This window comes from Salmo salar, chromosome 12 (assembly GCF_965601325.2).
Source record: "Salmo salar chromosome 12, fSalSal1, whole genome shotgun sequence".
Classification (NCBI taxonomy): Eukaryota; Metazoa; Chordata; class Actinopteri; order Salmoniformes; family Salmonidae; genus Salmo; species Salmo salar.
The window spans coordinates 77,782,976-77,809,002 of record NC_138302.1 but is presented as its reverse complement, the minus strand read 5'-3'; the positions used below and the strand labels follow the sequence as shown (position 1 = coordinate 77,809,002).

Genomic DNA, 26,027 nt, shown 5'->3' with positions numbered 1-26,027 from the left:
ATCCCTAAGTCTAAATATTCCTGTTACATTGCACAACCTTTAATGTTATGTCATAATTACGTAAAATTCTGGCAAATTAGTTCGCAACGAGCCAGGCAGCCCAAACTGTTGCATATACCCTGACTCTGCGTGCAATGAACGCAAGAGAAGTGACACAATTTCACCTGGTTAATATTGCCTGCTAACCTGGATTTCTTTTAGCTAAATATGCAGGTTTAAAAATATATACTTCTATGTATTGACTTTAAGAAAGGCATTGATGTTCATGGTTAGGTACAGTCGTGCAACGATAGTGCTTTTTTCGCAAATGCGCTTTTGTTAACCTCTTGACGGTCGCCTAGGATAGGGGGCGCCACAGCGCATTTAAAAAAAAATTTGTGCCCATTTTAAATGGCCTACTACTCAAACTCAGAAGCTAGGATATGCATATAATTAATACTTGTGGATAGAAAACACCCTAACGTTTCTAAAACTGTTTGAATGGTGTCTGAGTTTAACAGAACTCATATGGCAGTCAAAACCCCGAGACAGATCGAAACAGGAAGTGGAATTCTGAATTGCGAACTCAACTTCATCACATTGCCTATTAACCACACCGTGAGCTATGGTTCATTGAGCACTTCCTATTGCTTCCACTAGATGTCCCCAGTCTTTACAAAGTGGTTTGAGTCTCCTACTGTTAAAACTGAATGAATGAGACGCTGTGGAACGTGGTCACACGGAGAGGGCCATCACCATTATGACGCCGACGCCCCTGGTTACCCTCCCCTTTCGAAACGTTTTGAAACACAATGCAATCGTCCCCCTCGAATCTTATTGGCTCTCTTGTTGAAAAACGCCCTGAAGATTTGTGTTATACAACGTTTGACATGTTTGAACGAACCGAAATGGGAAAAAAAATGCATTTTCTCAAAATGGCTGTCCCGTGGCTGACGGAAGTTTTGGAGCAGCCTTCAGACGCGCTAACAAGAACAAGCTCTTGGAACATAAAGGAGTAATTTTTTCGAACGAAAATACATTTGTTGTGGACCTGGGATTCCTGGAAGTGTTTTCTGATGAAGACAACCAAAGGTAAGGGATTATTGACAATAGTATACAAGACTAGATGTGATATGCGATTGTTCCAAGATGGCGCTGACCTGTTACGTTAGCCTATTTTTCAGAGTATCGCATCCCCTTTCATCGCAAAGTATGATTACCCAGTAAAGTTAATTTTAAATCTGGCATTACAGGTGCTTTCAAGAGATATTCATCTATAAATCTTAGAATGACAATATTACATTTTAAAAATGTTTTCGAATAGTAATTTAGTAAATTGTAGCTCTGTTTCATCGGATGCATTTGAGGGAAAATAGTTAGTCAACGTTACGCACCGATGTAAAATGCTGTTTTTATATATAAATATGAACTTTATCGAACAAAAGAATGCATGTATTGTGTAACATGATGTCCTAGGTGTGTCATCTGATGAAGATTGTCAAAGGTTAGTGCTGCATTTAGCTGTTTTTTGGTTATTTGTGATGCATGTGGTTGGTCGGAAAATGGCTATGTGGCTACTTTTACGATATACTCCTCTAACATAATCTAATGTTTTGCTTTTGCTGTAAAGCCTTTTTGAAAATCGGACAACGTGGTTCGATTCAGGAGAGGTGTATCTATAAAACGATATAATTTGAAAAAAAAAATTGAAAAAAAAAATTTGATTAAATTTTGTTATGCTAATGGCGATATGATTTTTCGCTGGATGTCTAAATCATCCCCCGTTTGGCGAAGTCGGCTGTCTTTGTTAGGAAGAAATAGTCTTCACAGTTCGCAATGAGCCAGGCGGCCCAAACTGCTTCATATACCCTGACTCTGTTGCAAGAGAAGTGACACAAAAAATGCCCAGTACAAGTACAGACTATCCCTCTACCTTTAAAATGACACTAGTGTGTACTGTGACTTAATTTTAAATGCCCTCTGAATTGCCTTCAAAAGTTGGGAAGTAACATTAAAACAAAAACCTCAAATCAAACCTCATGGGTGTGGTATATTTAATAATAATTTATACTTTTCTATGGCGCTTTTCATTACAAATCTAAAAATGCTTTAAAGCTGCAATATGTAACTTTTTGGGGCAACCCAACCAAATTCACATAGAAATGTTAGTTATAGATCTGTAATTCTCATTGACAGCTAGTCTAAGAAACGGTAGATATATTCTGTATATACTTTCTATGCTTCCCGTTCTGACATTATTTTTGTCTTTTAACCTTCAGTTTTGTACACCACCTGGAAACACAATATTTGGGGTTATTGAAAATATACACTGCTCAAAAAAATAAAGGGAACACTTAAAACAACACAATGTAACTCCAAGTCAATCACACTTCTGTGAAATCAAACTGTCCACTTAGGAAGCAACACTGATTGACAATAAATTTCACATGCTGTTGTGCAAATGGAATAGACAACAGGTGGAAATGATAGGCAATTAGCAAGACACCCCCAATAAAGGAGTGGTTCTGCAGGTGGGGACCACAGACCACTTCTCAGTTCCTATGCTTCCTGGCTGATGTTTTGGTCACTTTTGAATGCTGGCGGTGCTTTCACTCTAGTGGTAGCATGAGACGGAGACTACAACCCACACAAGTGGCTCAGGTAGTGCAGCTCATCCAGGATGGCACATCAATGCGAGCTGTGGCAAGAAGGTTTGCTGTGTCTGTCAGCGTAGTATCCAGAGCACCGGAGGTGCTACCAGGAGACAGGCCTGTACATCAGGAGACGTGGAGGAGGCCGTAGGAGGGTAACAACCTAGCAGCAGGACCGCTACCTCCGTCTTTGTGCAAGGTGCAGGAGGAGTACTGCCAGAGCCCTGCAAAATGACCTCCAGCAGGCCACAAATGTGCATGTGTCTGCTCAAACGGTCAGAAACACACTCCATGAGGGTGGTATGAGGGCCCGACGTCCACAGGTGGGAGTTGTGCTTACAGCCCAACACCGTGCAGGACGTTTGGCATTTGCCAGAGAACACCAAGATTGGCAAATTCGCCACTGGCGCCCTGTGCTCTTCACAGATGAAAGCAGGTTCACACTGAGCACGTGACAGAGTCTGGAGACGCCGTGGAGAACGTTCTGCTGCCTGCAACATCCTCCAGCATAACCGGTTTGGCGGTGGGTCAGTCATGGTGTGGGGTGGCATTTCTTTGGGGGGCCGCACAGCCCTCCATGTGCTCGCCAGAGGTAGCCTGACTGCCATTAGGTACCGAGATGAGATCCTCAGACCCCTTGTGAGACCATATGCTGGTGCAGTTGGCCCTGGGTTCCTCCTAATGCAAGACAATGCTAGACCTCATGTGGCTGGAGTGTGTCAGCAGTTCCTGCAAGAGGAAGGCATTGATGCTATGGACTGGCCCGCCCGTTCCCCAGACCTGAATCCAATTGAGCACATCTGGGACATCATGTCTCGCTCCATCCACCAACGCCACGTTGCACCACAGACTGTCCAGGAGTTGGCGGATGCTTTAGTCCAGGTCTGGGAGGAGATCCCTCAGGAGACCATCCGCCACCTCATCAGGAGCATGCCCAGGCATTGTAGGGAGGTCATACAGGCACGTGGAGGCCACACACACTACTGAGCCTCATTTTGACTTGTTTTAAGGACATTACATCAAAGTTGGATCAGCCTGTAGTGTGGTTTTCCACTTTAATTTTCAGTGTGACTCCAAATCCAGACCTCCATGGGTTGATAAATTGGATTTCCATTGATTATTTTTGTGTGATTTTGTTGTCAGCACATTCAACTATGTAAAGAAAAAAGTATTTAATAAGATTATTTCATTCATTCAGATCTAGGATGTGTTATTTTAGTGTTCCCTTTATTTTTTTTAGCAGTATATTTCACAGCAGTTTAGATGGTACAATGATTCTATACACTATGCATTGCTTGTTTTGTCACAAACTTAAATTAGGCTAACTATTTAGATTTTTAGCAACCAGGAAATGGCGCAGCGATTGCCAATTGGCATCCAGGACCCAAACTACCCATTATGACACTGAGGTATCACACAGCACATTGTGTTCCAAAGGAAGCATTTCTCAAGAAAACATTGATAATGATATCAGAGGGAGCAGAACATCCAGCCAAGGGTTTTGGGAGACCTTGGGAGACCCTGACTATCATGACAAAAAACAAGGGCATAGCAGGCCAGTCACCCAGCTGCAGCGAAGGTACAGTAGTTGACTGCTAAGAAAGCAAGTCAAGCACCATCCCCAGGGTGGTCTGGTCAGCCTTGTCATGCTCTCAGTTATGTCCAACCAGGGACAGGCTGGCCCACAGCTGGCAGAGACTTGCTAAATGTCTTCTGATGAGCCCAGTGCTTTCAATCCTCTGTGCTCACTAGTCACTACCATTGCTCATGCCTGACCTATTTTTCCCTTTGTTGTTTAGTCCCACGTAGGGGAACGATTCCTTTGAGATTGAGTCATAGAATAGTGTCTGGTTTGAACCATGCTGATAATCTGTGGCTTCGGGGGTGCTGTTTGATAGAGGTATTTATAGACTGTAGTAAGCGAGGAATGTTCAGTATGAGATTAGTTATGTGGTTTTGTTATTGAGGTTTACTGGGGAGTCAGTGGGGTTTTAGCACCTAACAGCTGGGTGTGCTATCGTTCTAATTGAAGATGTAGAGAAAGAGCAGGCAGGTCCTCTGGGCTACATCTGGTGTGGGTGATTTTTTTTGTAGCATGCTGCCACATAAGGCTGAACAGTATGGGCCCAAAAATCGAATAGCGATAAAATTACTAGGGATGCACGATAGATAGATAGATAGATAGATAGATAGATAGATAGATAGATAGATAGATAGATAGATAGATAGATAGATAGATAGATAGATAGATAGATAGATAGATAGATAGATAGATAGATAGATAGATAGATAGATAGATAGATAGATAGATAGATAGATAGATAGATAGATGAACATATCAGAATCTGACAATATTAGCTAAAAATGCCAACATCGGTATGTCTAGTTTAATGCCGATGTTATAAACCGATGTCAACGCTACCGTGCATATCTACAGAGCGTAATCACGCTACGTAACATTTTGCGCAACACAGCATTCCTAACCTAGCCCACAATGTCTGCTGTGTGGATCGAGCAGTCAACAAGTCGAGCAGTCATTTGAAAGAATAAGAACATTTCAGCGAGACAACTCAAACGCAAAATATATTAACGGCAAGATAATGGTATTCATTGCCCTTAATTAACAATTAGCCGTTCTCTGTCATGGGTGATGTTGGCTTTCGCCGACTGGTCGAGCACCGGTACACACTATAAAGTGCGCTATTTTCCAGATGTTGCTCAACCGGAGTTACACAGTAATAGCGTTACTGCTATTAGCTTCACAACATATAGAACGCCGTTTGGGTCGTTGCATGTCAAAAAAGATACAGTAGCACTGTCAAAGCTGTACAAAAAAGTCTGGAAACAAGTAAACACTTGCCACGAACTATGTGTTTACAGTATTTGACGTGTATCTTTTTAGACACGCGTAGACATAAACGGCGTTCCATAGAAATCTGGGTTGAGAATGAAACGACTGAACAAATGAACAAGAAACAGCACAGCAAGTAAGTGAAAGAAATAGGTTTTGATTAGGTTTTACTGGTAATGGGGGCATACGTAAATGCTAACAAAATAACTTTTTGGTGTGTGTGTAACCTTTTATTTAACTAGGCAAGTCAGTTAACTTGTTATGGATAGGGGGCAGTATTTTCACGGCCGGATAAAAAAACGTACCCGATTTAATCTGGTTATTACTCCTGCCCAGAAACTAGAATAAGCATATAATTAGTAGATGGAAGTTGGATAGAAAACACTCCAAAGTTTCTAAAACTGTTTGAATGGTGTCTGTGAGTATAACAGAACTCAAATGGCAGGCCAAAACCTGAGAAGATTCTGTACAGGAAGTACCCTGTCTGACCATTTCTTGGCCTTCTTTGTCATCTCTATCCAAAACAGAGGATCTCTGCTGTAACGTGACACTTTCTAAGGCTCCCATAGGCTCTCAGAAGGCGCCAGAACGTTGAATGATGACTTTGCAGTCCATGGCTGAAAAACAGTAGCGCATTTGGATAGTGGTCGATCTCAGAACAATGAGACGGGTGCACGTGAAGAGTCCATTTTACATTTTCAGTCTGAACGAAAACAACGACTCCCGGTCGGAATATTATCGCTATTTTACGAGAATTTTTTTTGCATAAAAATAGATTTTAAACAGCGTTTGACATGCTTCGAAGTACGGTAATGGAATATTTTAAATTTTGTCACGAAACGCGCCGGCGCGTCACCCTTCGGATAGTGTCTTGAACGCACGAACAAAACGCCGCTATTTGGATACAACTATGGATTATTTGGAACCAAACCAACATTTGTTGTTGAAGTAGAAGTCCTGGGAGTGCATTCTCACGAAGAACAGCAAAGGTAATCCAATTTTTCTTATAGTAAATCTGAGTTTGGTGAGTACCAAACTTGGTGGGTGTCAAAATAGCTAGCCTGTGATGGCCGGGCTATCTACTCAGAATATTGCAAAATGTGCTTTCACCGAAAAGCTATTTTAAAATCGGACACCGCGATTGCATAAAGGAGTTCTGTATCTATAATTCTTAAAATAATTGTTATGTTTTTTGTGAACGTTTATCGTGAGTAATTTAGTAAATTCACCGGAAGTGTTCGGTAGGAATGCTAGTTCTGAACGTCACATGCTAATGTAAAAAGCTGGTTTTTGATTTAAATATGAACTTGATTGAACAAAACACACATTTATTGTATAACATAATGTCCTAGGAGTGTCATCTGATGAAGATCATCAAAGGTTAGTGCTGCATTTAGCTGTGGTTTTGTTTTTTGTGACATTATATGCTAGCTTGAAAAATGGGTGTCTGATTATTTCTGGCTGGGTACTCTCCTGACATAATCTAATGTTTTGCTTTCGTTGTAAAGCCTTTTTAAAATCGGACAGTGTGGTTAGATAAAGGAGAGTCTTGTCTTTAAAATGGTGTAAAATAGTCATATGTTTGAAAAATTGAAGTTTTCGGATTATCGAGGAGTTTGTATTTCGCGCCACGCCCTATCATTGGATATTGGAGCGGTGTTCCGCTAGCGGAACGTCTAGATGTAAGAGTTAAGAACAAATTCTTATTTACAATGACAGCCTGGATTCGAACCAGGAAGATGCAGTGCCTTAGACCGCTGCGTCCATGTGTGTGTGTGTTAACTATTTAACTATACTAGAATGCTTAAAAGGGCACTAAAATTGTAAATATCGGTATCTGGTTTTTTTGCAAGGAAAATATTGGGTATCGGCCAAAAATGTCATATCGGTGCATCACTAAAAAATACATTTTAAAAAGATTGCGATTTGACTTGTGATTTAGATCAAAACACTTGGGTGAACTGTTGGAATTGGAAATAAAATTATTATTCTAGTTCTATAATTGGAATTACAATGGGCACTTTGAATACGTTTGACATGTTAACGAATGAAAAAGCCAGGGAGGAATTATTGTGACATTGTAGGAACCTGTGTTGGCCAGTGTTTTCCAGGGGACCCTAAGATGTTACATTTTTCTCTTGATTCATGTAACATATTCATGCTTTACCTATTCTTCTTTTATTTAGAACATACCGTAGCACAAACAACATGCTGATCTAGGCCTGTAGATCAAGGCCTATGGATCTAAGCTTACATCAGCACTAGTATCAGGCTGTAGCGAACTAGCTATTAACATTAGCAGGTAGCACAAAATTGTTTTATGCCACAACTTTGTAAGAAAATACAAACTAACTAGCTATTTGCAGAGAGTAAGATACACAAACAAATAGTGTAAATATAGAACTCATATGGATTGTTGCATCTGTTGCATTGACCATGCACAGTGAACTTGGTACGGCAAGTGGTGGTCTTCGAGCAACTGCACTCCTTGATTGACAGGGGCGGGGCCTGGGGTGTGTTGGAAGCGGGAGAGAGTTGACTCAAGTAGCAGATGGAGTAAACTATTAAAATGGACATTACATGCGGCAGAGTGGCGTTTCAAAATATTGCAGATTCAGACTCTTGCAATATGGATATTGAATTTTCTACCTAAATTCGATTAATTGTGCAGCCTTACTGCCACACATCCTTAGTGAATGGGCTAGAGGTCGACCGATTAATCGGAATGGCCGATTAATTAGGGCCGATTTCAAGTTTTCATAACAATCGGAAATCGGTATTGTTGGACCCCGATTTGGCCGATTTTTACAGATGTCAATTAAATGATGGCACAGATGTCAATTAAATACACCACACCTACTCTGGCATTATTGCTTGAATAAAGCTAGCCTACCCTTAGACATGAGCTGTCTCACTGCTTACTCTGAACTATGTCTAGTTTCAGTCAATAAAATGAAAACAGCGAACTCATGCTGTTTAGTCGTGGATGAGAAAATATGACTTTGCAGTTACAAGCCAGCAGACACTCCTAGAGCAAACTAAAGCCAAGCGTCCATCCACTCCAATCATCCTCAGAGAAGCCCAGACTACCACAAGGGTGACACGGTCTTCAATTAGCCCTCTTTCCCTGGGATGCAGTGGAGGCCCAGACTTAACTGATATCCCCCTGGTAGAAGAGAAGAGGCCTGGGCTGGTGGGCTCATGCAGCTGAAGTCTGCAGACACCAATCCCCCTGTGACCAGGAGGTCTCCCTGTGGGGGATGATCTCTGCAGAGGTAAAGGATTAGCTCTCCATGAGGAAGTAAATGAATAAAAACTTTGATGCATCATGGGTGGGGCAGGGGCAAGACTAGCAGTAAGGGCAGTTCCCCCATCTTGCTTATTTACAGAGTAGGCTATCAACCATAAAAATAATGCCACTTTATCCCAATAGCAGAGATTTGCATATTTCTTGAGTCTTCAGAAGTATTGAATACAATGGAATGAGTGCCTTGGCCAGCAGCAAGTTGTTGTCATATATTCAGAAATCTAAATATCCGATTAGCTTGGGTCAAATGAGTGAGTTAAGAACTTACACACACACACACACACACACACGAGATGACTGTAAATTCTGCATGTTCAAATAGTAACCTACACACTACTCCCAGAGCACTGTGACCTGGCGTCCAAGGGAAGATATGTCTATCCCATAATACTTTCCTGTCATACTGAGCACTAAATGGGAGTCCCAGTACAATTAACCTCAAAAGCCTTGAGGAAATTACAGGAGCTTCACTGTAATAATCATAACCAAATATATCTATTTTTTAATTATCCAGTTTGACAGCTTACATAGTGACGATTGGTAGGTATGTAATATGCATATACTATAACCAGACACAAATTGAACAGAGGTGTGGGGTACTAATGTAGCCTATATTTATATATTTGTGTAATTTGGGTCACAGAGAGCCAAGGGCACCACAACTAGCCCGTTACTACAATGAGCGTTCAGCCATAACGTTAACGTTACTGCACTTGTCAAAATAAGTAACCCCCTCCTCCCCCACGCCCTAGGGGTCGTTACCCAAGGGACACAGTCTCAAAAGGCACCAACCTACCCCCTCCAAAAATGTCCAGGGAAGGTAGTGCTGGGTGTTCGAGAATGTACAACCCATGCAAAGGCACATGCAGACAGCGAACACCAACTAGCTGATACGAGCACTTCTGTTTTTAAATACACAAAATAGTTCCGTTTATGCCTGCTCATTAATGTGTTCCTGTGTAATGCACAAATGCAATGAAGTTCATATAGTTTAGCTAGCTAACTGCTAACGTCAGCCAGCCAGCTCTGTCAGGGCTCTGCCAGTCAGACACGGAAGGTTGTCTGCTCAATAAAGGTCCCTCCCGGCTAGCATGTACACGCTCAGACAAACACGGTCATTAACCGCAGAAGTACAACTAGAGGACCGAGGCCGATAACGAACTTTCATAACAAAATAAAATGTTGTTGCCATACCTTCCCCAAATGCCTTGTATTTCCCTGCTTGGAAATACTCTCGTGTTCCTTTCCTGTTATTCTACACCATTTCTGAATCTTGTTTTTTTCTGATACAGTCGGAATAAACCAGCACAAGTGTAGGAGCAGGGGTGGGAGGAAAAAAATCTATGAATTAGCGTTCCAGAATATAACATGTGACATGTATTCACCCAATGGGCAGAACGTTCAGACTACATGGTCGTCACTAGTTACCACAGTCACAAAGTAATAAACCCCGCCTATTTCTACAATTTATCTTCTTAAAATCTGATTGTAAACTTAACCCTATCATTAACCCTAACCTTAACGACACGCATAACCTTCTCCCTAACCTTAAATTAATACAGAAAAGCAAATTTGTACGAATTTTTACTTTGTGGCTGTGCTATCTAGTGGTAACCGTACTACAGGAACTGTCATGGTCTCCATAGCAACACAGAGGGATTTAACCCTTGCCGGGATTTTATTGGCTCATGCCCTTAAATTGTTACGTAGACAGCGCAGTGTTTGAAAATAATGTATGAGCAAAAAGAGAGAGCGAGCGAAATAGAAAAGAGTGAATGTTGCATTGTGAAATATCTTATTCGATAATGAGGTCAGCATCAATTCTGGATAAGAAAATTGTAAAAATTGGCATTTTCAAAATGATCATATAGAACTACAATTCTATGTCAGCTGCTATCATCTTCCACTAAATTATGGTAATATTGTCCAGAGTACAATTCAGGGCTGGGGGAAGGGATACACCCGTTTTATTATGTCAGAGGGTAGGGGTTACAATGCAGGCAAATGTATTCAAATGTCAGAGTGTAAGTGCTTTCACAAATGCAGTGCATGAAAACACAATAGGCTCTGTGGCAATGCTGATTGGTCAAAGATGTAATAGGGCATATTATGCCATCAGAGGAGGCTGGTGGGATGAGCTATAGGAGGATGGGCTCATTGTAATGGCTGGAATGGAATTTATGGAACGGTATCAAACACAGCAAATATTTGGAAACCACATTTGACTCCATTCCATTTATTCCATTCCAGCCATTACAATGAGCCCATCCTCCTATAGCTCATCACACCAGCCTCCTCTGGTGGCCATACAATTCCATGTCATTTGGGAAACCTCATTATGAGGCATGTGTGGGGCACGGAACCTTATCCTTGACCTCAGGGGGTTGTGCACCATCAGCCAGTCACCCCTTTGAAGCCTCAGTGAGTTTTCCATAATTTTTCTCTCATTAAACCAATGAGAGAAAAATGTCATTTTCTGTTCACACCGCATGTAAGCTACTGTTAAAAGTAACATGTATGACTGAACAGAGGCAGATTCAGAAAAGCAAGCGCTGTAGTTTGAAATGATGACAAGGGATGGACAGGCTCTTTCTCAAAAATCAAAAATGTTCTGAAAGGTGATGTACTTTCTACATTTTTTTGTAATGCTTCAAAGCCTTACACATCAACTTTGAATCATGAGGCTGAGGCTCGAATTTTGACCAATGGTAATAATATGAAGATAGAATAGATTAATTGCTACTGTTTCAGGGTGTGTTTCCTGTAACATGAGCAGGAAATGAAAATGGAGTGCAAATGCTGAATAATTTATCAGAATACTACATATTTGGTTGGACCATGAGTTAATTATCTGCTCTTTCACAGCCCCCTTGATACCTACCTCACAGAACCTTCATAGAGGGGAGGTTTCAGTAACTTGGTTATTCCCAAAAGACCCGTTATTATGAGCTGAAAAGGCAGACAGCAGGATAATGCAATGGTATGCAATACCTCAAATCAACTATGACGAGGTGTGTTCCATACACCATTCTGCCATATCATGAAGCAAATGTGTGTATTATTCATGAGAATCATAATGAAATATTGATGGCTACCTCAGCTTAGTTGATCCCCTGGTTGACAAAAAACATTAGCCTGTCGTCTATGAGCCAATCCCTTTTTCTCATATGCACTAATGCTTTCAACAGCATCATCATTAGTTGAGCATGCAAACTCACAAATCAATATATAAACAGAATATATAGTCCTAGTATCATATAGTCCTAGATCTGAAACTAAACAGAAACCGACATGGATGTGTCTACATTAAACTGTTGTGAGTAGAAGAGTTAGAATAATTGTTTTAAAATCCAGTGCAGTTTGGCTTTCTTGTAAAAAATGTAAAGTAATAAGACCAGATTCTCTGTTGTGGTGCTGTTGTAGACCAGATGTGAGGAGTTATTAGAGAATGGGCTCATTGCATATGAATCACCCAGTTAGTTCAGCACGGAGCACATTCACAGTCACCAAGTGGACAATATTGAAACGTGTGTAGCTTATCAACCTCCTGAAATGAGCTGCAGCAAGGATCACAAAATAACACAGCCACCTGCTGGTGGAAAAATAATCTGCATTACTCAGGATGTGCTACCCTATCTTTACAATGATTAAATTAAATCCACATGAAACCCATAACCAAACAAAAGGAGAACATAACAATCTACATAATACAAAAAAAGGCCTACAATTTGCTCAGCGCTATGAAGTTGTAAGATACCATCTCTCTGAGGTACACTATTTTGAGAGGTGGCCTAGTTGTGAATTCAATTAAGAAATCTGAGATACTGCCACAAGTTCACTGAATGTCCTTGTATAAAGTGAGAAAAAAAACCAGTCTGAAACCCCATGATGGGCTGATGGTCTCCCTGAAAAGCTAATGGTTTCATAGCATTAGTGCATCAGGTGATGAAAGGAGAGGAGAAAGAGACAAGTGAATCATCAGTGGGAGGCTGGGACTGACTGACATCCGCTAACTTTATTTTTACTCTCTTCACCTCTTTTTTCTCTCCAGGATCATAGATTCAGAAGACTGACGCTGTACACTCCTATAACAGATGGTCTTTCTATTAACTCCATTGTTGTGATAACAGAGACTTGAGGATGACTGTTATCAATGGGGTTAAAAAGGTGCAGATCATCTCCACAGAGAAAACAGCCTTGGTGAAGGTACCTTACGATACAGAGGTAAGCACCTGTTGATTTCATTGTGCAATGGTAGGCCATTACCATTTATATTTATACTTTTGTCAATGTAGGGTACTCATATTACAATGTGGGCTGGATATACTTTGATGAACGTGTTCGATTATTGGACCTGGTTACTTTACAGTGAATATCTTTCAACTTAGATCTTGCAATCCCTTCCATTATAGTGCAGTAGCTAAAGGGTGCATAAGTAATGTATGCTTTATTGAATGAGTGTCAAATAAATCAATGTGACAAAGGGTAAGCTGAAGAAATTCATTACACAATATTTCTGTGGTACTGTCAGGATCCGGAAAACAACACCTACACTGTGTTGATAGAAGAGAGTCAATGATGAGGGACAAGGCTTGCATTCCTGTGTAATAAGATAATTGTTTGGTATTAAAGCTGAAATAATGAATGTAGTGTACATACCGGACATATTTGACTGGTTAGTATAGGATACAACTGTAACAAAAGCTGATATGGGCGTGGAAACATTTGGCCTAAACTTACTGTGACTCATGCGTAAGAGCTCTGCCAGTCACAATTCCACTCTGACGTACCAGTCAGTTTGAACTGTATCTGCTGGTCACTGTGCATCATCCATAAAACTAAAGGGGGTCTCATATCATAGAGGGCAGAATCTTCCTCAGAGCAGATTTGTTTTGTCTCTGCTGGTTGCCCCAGAGTAAACTCCTGCTCTCTCCTGCCAATATGTTGCAGACAGTAATCTTGTCTGGCATGGAGATTGAAGGCTGCTACTGAATGACCAGCTGCATTGTCAGGTCACAGAGCCTGTAAATATACAGAGTTTGTAAGTTGACCTTCATAGAAATAGACCTATCAACTTAATATCTTATTTCATTCATATATCAAAACTGCTGAACTCCATGACTATGCTATAAAACACAATCACTAAATTACTATTACATATATTCCAAAACACTATATCCATTTTCAGAAATGTTGGTAAATGAGCTTTTATTGTTTGAAGAAAGTGTGTTTTTTCACTATATAATCATATTGTTTTAAAAAATATATTTTTATATAACTAGGCAAGTCAGTTAAGAACAAATTGTTATTTTCAATGATGGCCTAGGAACAGTGGGTTAACTGCCTTGTTCAGGGGCAGAACGACAGATTTTTACCTTGTCAGCTCGGGGATTTGATCTTGCAACCTTTCAGTTACTAGTTCAACACTCTAACCACTAGGCTACGCTGCCACCCCGGACATATTTGTTTAAAATCTCTCTCTTACTTGGTTTAATTTCAGAGTGACAAATAATCATGTTTTCTTGCAAAATGTCTCTCAGAGAAATAAGTAGTACTGCTAGGTTTTACACAGTCAAATGTAACAAATAACTACATTTTAAACAGTCAAATGTAAAAAATGTGAATTTAATATTTGTTAAAAAAATATTTAATATCAGATCTAGATGTAAAACATCTACATTTGACATTTTTGTAATTTAGCAGATGTGCTTATCCAGAGTGACTTAGAGTAAGTTTATTAATCTTAAAGGAATACATTTGTATGTCTCTGTGTCCAGTATGAAAGGTAGAGGTAGATTTGCGAGCCAGTGCTTACTAGCGTTAGGACAATGACTGGAAGTCTATGGGTATCTGCACAATGACTGGAAGTCTATGGGTATCTGCTACATCTGCACAATGACTGTATCTGCGAGCATCTGCACAATGACTGGAAGCTGGTGAAAGCTGGGTGTGAGGTCGTCTGGCAGTACTGTCTGTGAGATGCTTGGCAAAGTGTGTGAAATGCCAGCAGCAGTGCTTGGGTAACAGTCTGAGAGGAAAAAAATACTACTACACTAGACTATTACACTACACCAGTGTCATTTTGCTCTTTATTTAACCATCTTAAATATAAAACCTTATTTGTTCATTGAAAATTGTGAATAACTCACCACAGATGAATGAGAAGGGCATGCTTGAAAGGATGCACATAACTCTGCAATGTTGGGTTGTATTGGAGAGTCTCAGTCTTAAATCATTTTCCACACACAGTCTGTGCTTGTATTTAGTTTTTATGCTAGTGAGGGCCGAGAATCCACTCTCACATAGGTACGTGGTTGCAAAGGGCAACAGTGTCTTAACAGCGCGATTTACCAAGACAGGATACTCTGAGCGCAGCCCAATCCAGAAATCTGTCAGTGGCTTCTGATTAAATTCAATTTTCACAGAACCGCTTGTTGCAATTTCGATGAGGCTCTTGTTCAGATATCGGTAAGTGGACTGGAGGCAGGGCATGAAAGGGATTACGAATCCAGTTGTCTGTGTCATCCGTTTCGGGAAAGTACTTGTGTAATTGCGCACCCTACTCACTCAGGTGCTTCGCTGTATCACATTTGACATTGCCCATAAGCTTGAGTTCATTTGCACACAAAAAATCATATAATGATAGAAGGACCTGTGTGTTGTCCTTGTTAATGCAGACAGAGAAGAGCTCCAACTTCTTAATCATAGCCTCAATTTAGTCCTGCACATTGAATATAGTTGCGGTGAGTCCCTGTAATCCTAGAATCAGATCATTCAGGCGAGAAAAAAACATCACCTAGATAGGTAAGTCTTGTGAGAAACTCGGCATCATGCAAGCGGTCAGACAAGCTCATCTCTCAATAAAAAAAAAAACGTGTCAATACTTTGCCCCTTGATAACCAGCAAACTTCTGTATGTTGTAAAAGCGTTACATGGTTCTCTGCCCATATCACTGCATAATGCAGAAAATACACGAGTTCAGGGGCCTTGCTTTAACAAAGTTAACCATTTTCACTAGTAGTGTCCAAAATGTCTTTCAAGCTGTCAGGCATTCCCTTGCTAGCAAGAGCCTCTCGGTGGATGCTGCAGTGTACCCAAGTGGCGTCGGGAGCAACTGCTTGCACGCGCGTTACCACTCCACTATGTCTACCTGTCATGGCTTTTGCGCTATCAGTACAGATACCAACACATCTTGACTACCGAAGTCCATTTGATGTCACAAAGCTGTCCAGTACTTTACAAATATCCTCTCGTTGTCCTGTCATGTGTCTCTACACGGGCCTTACTTTTTTTAACCATTTATCAATTTTTGAGCAAACGGAATGAGCAGCAGCTACGTTTGGCTACATACGGACCGTAAGTGGAATTCCAGTGAGCGAGTAAGGTTAATGTGATTGGATGTTAATTATTTGACTAGGCTACCTGTATTTGCCACTGTGATGTTATTTCGCTGTAACGGCTGTCGTAGAGAGGGGACCAAAGCGCAGCGTGTTGAGTGCTCATGATGACAAATTATTTTAACTCAAAAACACTAAAGACAAAATAACAAACAGAAAACGAAAGCGCACAGTTCTGTCAGGTACATAGACTAAACAGAATACAACTACCCACAAACACATGTGGAAAAAAACCCTACTTAAGTATGATCTCCAATTAGAGACAACGAGGACCAGCTGCCTCTAATTGGAGATCATCCCCCAAAAAAACAACATAGAAAGAGAAAACTAGAACTAAACATAGAAAACATAGAAAAACACAAAACTCCCCCTGTCACGCCCTGACCTACTCTACCATAGAAAATAACATCTTACTATGGTAAGGACGTGACATTCGCTGAATTGAACTGGTTGAATTTTATTTTTGGCAGTGAAATGAGGCTACTCAGGCGAGAAAAAAACCTCACCCAAATGTATAGCCCCGTTAGAAAATATAAATGAACTGTTTGAAAATGTGAAGAAAAATTTAAATATATACACCACAGTTCAAAAGTTTGGGGGCACTTAGAAATGTCTTTGTTTTGAAAGAAAAGCAATTTTTTGTCCATTAAAACAACATCAAATTGATCAGAAATACAGTGTAGACATTGATAATGTTGTAAATGACTATTGTAGCTGGAAACGGTAGATTTTTAATGGAATATCTACATAGGCGTACAGAGGCCCATTATCAGCAACCATCACTCCTATGTTCCAATGGCACGTTGTGTTAGCTAATCCAAGTTTCTAATTTTAAAAGGCTAATTAATCATTAGAAAACCCTTTTGCAATTTCTCGCATGGAATAGCCTTCATTTCTCAGAACAATAATAGACTGACGAGTTTCAGGAGAAAGTTCTTTGTTTCTGGTCATTTTGAGCCTGTAATCGAACTCACAAGTGCTGATGCTCCAGATACTCAACTAGTCTAAAGAAGGACCGTTTTATTGCTTCTTTAATCAGAACAACAGTTTTCAGCTGTGCTAACATAATTGCAAAAGGGTTTTCTAATGACCAATTAGCCTTCTAAAATGATAAACTTGGATTAGCTAACACATCGTGCCATTGGAACACAGGAGTGATGGTTGCTGATAATAGGCCCCTGTACACCTGTGTAGATATTCCATTAAAAATCAGCAGTTAAATTCGGAAGACACATTTCAGCTGAATGCATTCAGTTGTACAACTGACTAGGTATCCCCCTTTCCCTTTACTATACTTACTGTACTATACTTTCCTTCCCAATCCAGGAGAACTCAGAGGTTACCATGTCCAGATGTGACTATTATTGCTATTCCTATATTACTATTATTATAGGAAGAAAAAAACATTAATGATTTTGAGCAAAACATCTTTGGTTTGTCCAGATAATGTCTCTCTGTTGCTGTGTCTACAGTATACTGTGGTAATGTACCTTGGACTTGTGTTGTGATCCACAAGGGGGAGCCAATATGTTACAAACAGCTTGACCACAGATTTCATCAGTTTTTTCCTAACTTTGGTCATACTGCCAAAGAGGGCATGGCTTGTTGGGCCTACTGAGTTATCATTCTCAGAATTAATCTTTCAGCGACTGATGGATTCACCAAAAGGATTAATCACAAAAAAGTCAACATCCGAATAGTGTTATCATGAAACTCCTGAGTTGACTTAAAGCAGTGAACACTGGATTTTAACTTTTTTTTTTTTTACTATAATCCTACTTCATGAAACTCAAAAGACACTCAAAAGATCAAAATAAGAATGACCTTTTAGAAAGCAAAAAATGTACGAAGGAAAGCAACTTAGTACAAAGAGCATGTTGATAACACCACTCCTCTTAGATCATGTGTGGCTTTTGTGTGAGCAAATCCACAAACTTCATTAATCTTTTGGATCACATTAATAAGAATCAAACAGCTTTGCATGCTTGTCTGGATTTCCTCAAAGGTGTTCATCAATAGAGGGTAATATATTTAAGTATATAGATGTACTGTATGTCCATGATAAATCAACTTTTGTATATTTAAATGATCTAAATTGGAACAATTGTAAATAAATTGAATGGCTGCAAGTGGATCTTAATGCAAGTTAATAACCTCAAGCACTAATCAAAATCCCAAAAGAAATGGTTAATTTCCACAAAATGAACATTTTGCAATGACCATCTCAGTGTTGGGGAAGCTGCTCTGCAAATATAGTTTACCAAGCTACGTACCAATTACTTCACACTGGAAGAAGTTAAGCTACACTAAATCTAGCCTTAAGAAAAACATAGTTTACTTAATTAAAGTTACTTTGAAAAAGTAGTTCACTAAATCCAAACTTCTTTGTGATAAATGATCATTTCTACACTGAACAAAAATATAAACGCAACATGTAAAGTGTTGGTCCCATGTTTCATGAGCTGAAATAAAAAATCCCAGAAAAAACGTATTTCTCTCAAATTTTGCGCACAAATTTGTTTACATCCCTATTAGTGAGCATTTCTCCTTTGCCAAGATAATCCATACACCTGACAGGTGTGGCATATCAAGAAGCTGATTAAACAGCATGATCATTACAGTTGCACCTTGTGAAAATAAAAGGCCACTTTAAAATGTGCAGTTTTGTCACACAACACAATGCTACAAATGTCTCAAGTTTTGAGAGAGCATGCAATTGGCATGCCTCCTGCCAGGACTGTCCACCAGAGCTGTTGCCAGATAATTTAATGTCAATTTCTCTACCATAAACTGCTTCCAACATCGTTTTAGAGAATTTGGCAGTGTCCAACTGGCCTCACAAACAGACACCACGTGTAACCACGCCTGCCCAGGACCTCCACATCCGGCTTCTTCACATGCGGGATCATCTGAGGGTAAAAATCCATTCTGATTCGCTGGGCCTGGCTCCCCAGCGGGTGGGCTTATGCCCTCCCAGGCCCACCCATGGCTGCACATGCCCAGTCATGTGAAATCCATAGATTAAGGTTTTTGGAATTTATTTCAATTGACTGATTTCCTTATATGAACTGTAACTCAGTTAATCTTCAAAGTTGTTGCATGTTGCGTTTATATTTTTGTTCAGTATAAATGGCAAGAATTGTTCACTGAGGAGTCAGATGTTAACAGAATGGGTAATTTATCCCATTAAACACAAAAACGATGTTTGAAGTGAGAATTAAGCAGGTCTGATGCTGAAAAAATACGGAAATTCTTGCCTAGTTACACATATTTTCTTTTCTTTTTGCAAAAACGTAGTGTGTAGTTCCAGTACTTAGCTACACCGCTACATGGCCAAAAAGTAATTAACTACTGAAAACACTACCAAGATTTAAATTTAGTTTAACTACCACCAAGCTACTGCAAAAAAACACTGCCATCTCAGTCTTCGGACTTGAACCCCATTGAAAACCTGTGGTTTGAAATGAAGAGGGCAGTCCATATCTCAAAAAACATTTTAGAAAACATCTCAGTGTTGTTATCATCACAAGGGGAGGGTGCTTGAGTATTGAAAACAGGGGTGCCAATAATTTTTACCCCTATCTTTTGAAGCATACAATATAGCTCAGTATTTGTAATATTTATTTTATTGTCTTTTTTGCTCATCTTTATCAAGGGTGCCAATAATTTTGGACTTAAAGACTGAAAAACAGCGAATTAAAATACACTTTATGAATTTGTAGTATATTTAAGTATACTTTAAGTATTATTTTTCACGTTGGCCAGGTTTGCAAATAACAGCTTAGGAGGTGAAGGTGTCTCTGTCGTCTCTGAGGTACGCTTGAGTGACCTTACACAGTGCACACATTAATTATCGCAATTCATTTTAATACAATCAAAATACAATTATTATCTAATTATGTGGATTACGACATGCTTTTCTTTTTCTTGTTTTTCTGAGAAAAGCATATTGAAAATAATATTTGTGTTGCATAAAATACTTAACAGTTTGAGTGCCCCTCATATGTTGGTCTGACTCATTAAATGGCAGTCATCTAGGACCTCAGTCTCCTGAGCCACGGCCTGTTCTCCCCGCATCCATCACTCAGACGCTGGCAAAAACTGTCAGAATGGCCAATAGCCTCTACCCCTACTCTCCCTCCTGCCCCCCGGACTTCCAACTTCTCTTTTTGACCTGCAATGTTGGAGCTCGGAGCTTAAGAATGTCACTGCAGTTACATGTGAGACCCTGTGCATGTGACTAATAAACTCATCAAAATCATTATTGTTCATAACATAGAACTCAATCTCAGTGTGATTGACCCTGTCAATGTTTCTCCTTCCTGTAAATGGATAATTAACTATTCCTATATAATCGACAAGTAGTTACCTCCTTGGCAGCCTTAGGTCCTTGTTTGAGCAGATGGAAATCTCTTGAATGGAATGTGGTGTCAGGGAAGGTTTACTAGCTCCTCTGAAACATTTACTTAACTTACATCTACAAGCTTTTTATGGTCCAGTTTAGTATTGTGGTGAGTTATCTTTCTACTGACTGCATGTAACATGCTTGCAGTCACACACGCATTATCTGTTCCCACTACAGTATGTCATTGAGTGTGTTACACCACTATAGCTAGACAGGTTTAGAGAGAGTGAGACAGAGGCTGCCCAGGTTCCCACTACTGCATGACTCAGAGGAAGAGAGAATGAGAGAGGACGTATGAGGCAATGCGCACGTCTGCCATGACTGAGAGAAAGAGAGGGGGGGAGAGAGAGCCTAGAGAGTCAAAGAGAGAAAGAGAGAGCTTAGAGAGAGTCAAAGAGAGAGAGCGAGATAGACAGAGAGAAAGCAAGAAAAATTACTATAATGGTCTGTTTTAGGTCTGTCCTTATAGCCATTACAGAGCTCATGGTGTGTGGGTTCTCATTTTGGGGGGTGGGCTGGTTTAGCAACCCCTCTCATTGATTCGAATATTGTAACAGAACGTGAAAAGCCTGAGCTTCCGAGACTACCTTGTGCTCGACCAAACATTTTTAGACTAATTTGCCTGTCCTTCAGGTGAAATGGAGATACTGTACGTCCGTGACAAATTCCTTTAGCTGTTTCTCAGTATCATTGTAAAGAGTCTAATAAAGGAGAGTCTGTTTCAGTTTCAAGTTTTACGTTTTAATGTCACATGCACAAGTACAGTGAAATGCCTTTCTTGCTAGCTACAACCCCAATAATGCAGTAATCAATAACAATGTAATCCTAAAAACAAGGTAGAACAAAGAGACACAAGATATAAAAATAAGAAGAAAATGATAACGTAAGCAAGCATACTATATACAGGGTCAGTTCTAGTACCATATTTACAATGTGCAGGGATACTGGATGGATAGAGGTAGATATGTATAGGGGTAAGGTGAGAAGGAATCAGGATATATGATCAACAGAGCAGCAGCATATATGATGATTGCATGTGAGTGAGTGTCAGAGTCAGTATAAATGTATCTGCATATTATGTGTGTGTGATCAAATGATGGAGTGAGTGTTTCTATATGTGCTGGAGTATCAGTGTGTGTAGTGTGTATTGCCCTGTGAGTGTGCATAGAGTGCAAAAATAAGAATAAAATACAAAGGTCAACTCAGATAGTCTGTGTAGCCATTTTGTTCGCTATTTAGCAGTCTTACGGTGGCAGGTAGCCTAGTGGTTAGTGTTAGACTTGTAACCGAAAGGCTGCAAGATTGAATCCCCGAGCTGACAAAGTAAAAATCTGTTGTTCTGCCCCTGAACAAGGCAGTTAACCCACTCTTCCTAGGCTGTCATTGAAAATAAGAATTTGTTCTTAACTGACTTGCCTAGTTAAATAAAGGTAAAATAAAAAATTAAATAAAAATGGCATGGGAATAGAAGCTGTTCAGGAGCCTGTTGGTGTCAGACTTGATGCACCGTAAGGAAAGGGGGATACCTAGTCAGTTGTACAACTGAATACATTCAACTGAAATGTGTCTTCTGCATTTAACCCAACCCCTCTGAATCAGAGAAGTGTGGAGGGCTGCCTTAATCAACATCCACGGCGCCCAAGGAACAGTGCCTTGTCAGATTTTTACCATGTCAACTCGGGGATTCGATCCAGCAACTTTTCGGTTACTGGCCAAACGCTCCTACCCGCCAGGCTACCTGCCGCCACCGTACCACTTGCCATGCGGAAGCAGAGAGAATGGTCTATGGCTTGGATGGTTGGAGTCTTTAAGGAATTTCTGGGCCTTCCTTTCTGATATAGAGGTCCTGGATGGCAATCGAGCCAGAGATTTAGCGTGTCATCAAATATTATGGTGAGAAACCATATACACTGTATCTTACCATTAGGGACAAACAGCCTATGCATCAATGTTCATATTGAAATACAAATGGAAATGTGCAGCACTGCTCCATTTGGTTCAGTTGATTGTAAGGACTGTTTTGATGTAACGTTGTGAATGCAAGCGATGGGTTCACCTGAGGTGAGTGAACATGAAAGGCCAAGCTGAGCGCTAGGCTAGTGGCATTGCTGCTATGTCTGGTATGATGTAGTGGTTTGGCCCATTCACACGCAGACTGTAGAGAGACCTGAGGCACCTCAAAAGAATGAGTTAACATGGCATTTGTTACATGACGCCAGTCTGAAGATTTTTCACCCCACCGATCTAGGCGTATAATGTCATTTTTGTGATTTTTACATCATCCATTTTGGTGTAAGGGAAGGTTTACCAGCTGCTCTGAAACATTTACTTAACCTACATCCACAAGCTTTTTATGGTCCAGTTTAGTATTGTGGTGAGTTATCTTTCTACTGACTGCATGTAACATGCTTGTAGTCACGCACACATTATCTGTTCCCACTACAGTATGTCATTGAGTGTGTTACACCACTATAGCTAGACAGGTTTAGCGAGAGTGAGACAGAGGCTGCCCAGGTCCCCACTACTGCATGACTCAGAGGAAGAGAGAATGAGAGAGGACGTATGAGGCAATGCGCACGTCTGCCATGACTGAGAGAAAGAGAGGGGGGGAGAGAGAGAGAGTCAAAGAGAGAAAGAGAGAGCTTAGAGAGAGTCAAAGAGAGAGAAAGAGAGAGAAAGAGAGACTAAAGAGAGTCAAAGAGAGAGAGAGCAAGAGAAATGACTATAATGGTCTGTTTTAGGTCTATCCTTATGACCATTACAGAGCTCATGGTGTGTGGGTTCTCATTTTGACTCAGAGGAAGAGAGAATGAGAGAGGACATATGAGGCAATGCGCACGTCTGCCATGACTGAGAGAAAGAGAGAGAGAGAGAGTTCACAAACCTGTTCTACTAACACACTGAAGCCCCAGGACCAGAACATCCAATCAATCAGAATAAAACAAATTACAACACAATCAAAACAAAACTACATTGCTTATTGGGAAACACAAGCACAAAGCAAAATGCAGTGCTATCTGGCCCTAAATCGACAGTACACCGTGGCAAACTATTTGACCGTGGTTACTGATCAAAACCTTAGAAAAACCTTGACAAAGTACAGGCTCAGTCAGCACAGCCTTGCCATTGAGAAAGGGTAGACACAGGAAAATCTGTCTCCCTGTAGAGGAAAGGCTGTGCAACCACTGCACAACAGCAGAACCTGAGACAGAGCTGCATTTCCTGACAAAATGTAAAAAAATGTAATTTCCCCAAATTTGAAACCCTTATTCAAAGTTTCAAAGACCTCTGATGAGAGTAGGCTACCCATCCTGTTGGGGGAGGACGCAGAGAGCTGTGGGTTGGCAGCGCACTACATTGCTGTGTCTGACAGACCAATCAACCAGCACATGTCCTCTACAGTATGCGTATTGTTATTGTTCAATGTATGGTTATTTTGACCCTTGGTTATTGTTGTTACTGTTGTCCCGTTGACAATTTTGATTCTTATTATTTTCATATTGTAAATATCAAAAGTAAGCTTTGGTAATATGTACATTGTTACGTCATGCCAATAAAGCAAAATTGAGAGAGAGAGTATGAGGCCATGTGCACATCTGAGGTGGGGAGAGAGAGAGAGATACGAGTGAGAGAGAGCGAGAGAGGAAGAGAGAGAATGTATGAGGCAATGCGCACGTCTGCCATGACTGAGAGGGAGAGAGAGAGCCTAGAGAGAGTAAGAGTGAGAGGTAGAGAGAGATGTGTGAAACAGCACGGTGACCCAGCCTCTGACAGCTCAGCCTCACCTGTCTGTGAGCCCAAACCAGCCAGATCCTGATTGTACTGGCCGGCACACACTGCCTCACACTAGTAATGCTTTAATAATGAATCATCATCCTCCATGTAGGCAAAGGAACACAGTGTGTGACAGCTTGGCTCGCTTTTGCTTTACTGCCACTGTGTAAATGTAAACTGGTGGCTACAGGGTTGTCACCAACTTCCTCATCGGATAACCACACAGAGCCATAGATATCATATGAAACATTTATCACATGGTGGGGGGAAAGATGTCTTGATATGAAATAGACTACTGTAAAATTATTGCAACATTTAGTTTTAATGAAGAATTAGTCAAATGGAAAGCTAATAAACTAGATTAACTAACTATAGTGTTCTGATTAGTGGTAGAGACTGTTCAATAGGTATGTGGAAGGTCAGCCAACAGGCAGTATAGTAAAGTACAGTACAGTAGCTGACTGAGCCTTGTGAAGAGGAGCCTGGCCTAACTCTGGTCACAGCAGCCAGACCATAGCCTGTGTTGGCTGGGTCACTAAGGCTCAGCGATGCTCCAGTGCCTTTTAAAAACAGAGGGCTCGCCTCTAATCCTGGGTGACAGTCTGTTTTTCTATTTTGCACTGTTCCAAGTGGAACTGCCGATGAAGTTTTTCTAAATGGACATAATGAATGCGGGAGAGGGAGGCTTGTGTCCAAATGGCTGATGTGTGTCTGAGCTTATAATGTGCTGACCTTTCTCTTTTATTTTACATGTTAACCCCATCATAACACACTTACTGTGTTCATAAAGAGTTCACAATCAGTTTTTAAAACATCTAAATTCTAGGTCTCTCAGACTCTAAGTTAGGATTACAGGCATTACTTTGAATAAGGAAAGAATGTGTCCAACCATATTCAGATAGTCTACATTAGAGTGTGGACACTTGTGTGAATGTAAAACGTGTTCATAGACCAGTCCCAGGACGTTCTGACTGGCCTGGCAAGTTCAGCTCCTACGGTCTTTATTCTAAACTGTTGCCATGCATCATTGTGGGCCAGTGTGTGTAAATGTTTTCCCATTCCTCTTCACGCCTAATCAGAAATGACATTCAATATATGTGTTAAAAGTTATTGATCATTGTCGGAATACTCTACTATAGATAAGTGTTGGTATACTTTGTTCGGTATCCCATATTGTTCTGGCAATTCTCACATAGTGTAACGGGTGTCGTAAGGATCAGACCAAAATGCAGCGGGAACGTGTATACACATCTTCTTTTTAATGTGAAGAAGGAAAAACAAACAAATCACGTATACAAAACAAATGAACGACACTAACAGTCCTATCAGGTGCTCAGACACTAAACAGGAGACAATTACCCACAAATACCATAGAACAAACACCCCTCTTAAATAAGACCTTCAATTAGAAGCAACGAGGAGCAGCTGCTTCCAAATGAAGGTCAACCCCATTAACTAAACATAGACATAGAACGACTAGAACTAACATAGAAATAAACTAACAAGAACATAGCCCAAAAACCCCGGAACACTCTAAACAAACACCCCTCTTACATAATAACATAACCCAACAATCCCCGAACCACATAAAACAAACACCCCCTGCCACGTCCTGACCAAACTACAATAACAAATAAACCCTTTACTGCTCAGAACGTGACAC

The 26,027-nt window shown here is 40.5% G+C and overlaps 1 protein-coding gene across 2 annotated transcripts in view; it reads right to left on the bottom strand.

Moving 5' to 3' along the window:
- Positions 1 to 10,145, bottom strand: part of LOC106565865 (polyhomeotic-like protein 2) — a 49,844-nt gene extending 39,699 nt beyond the window's left edge. For both annotated transcript variants that reach the window (XM_082959309.1, XM_082959310.1), the window contains exon 1: positions 9,983 to 10,145. The gene's annotated coding sequence lies outside the window, so the exon portion shown is untranslated. The remainder of the gene's footprint in view (positions 1 to 9,982) is intronic.
- Between the last annotated feature and the right edge of the window lie 15,882 nt (positions 10,146 to 26,027).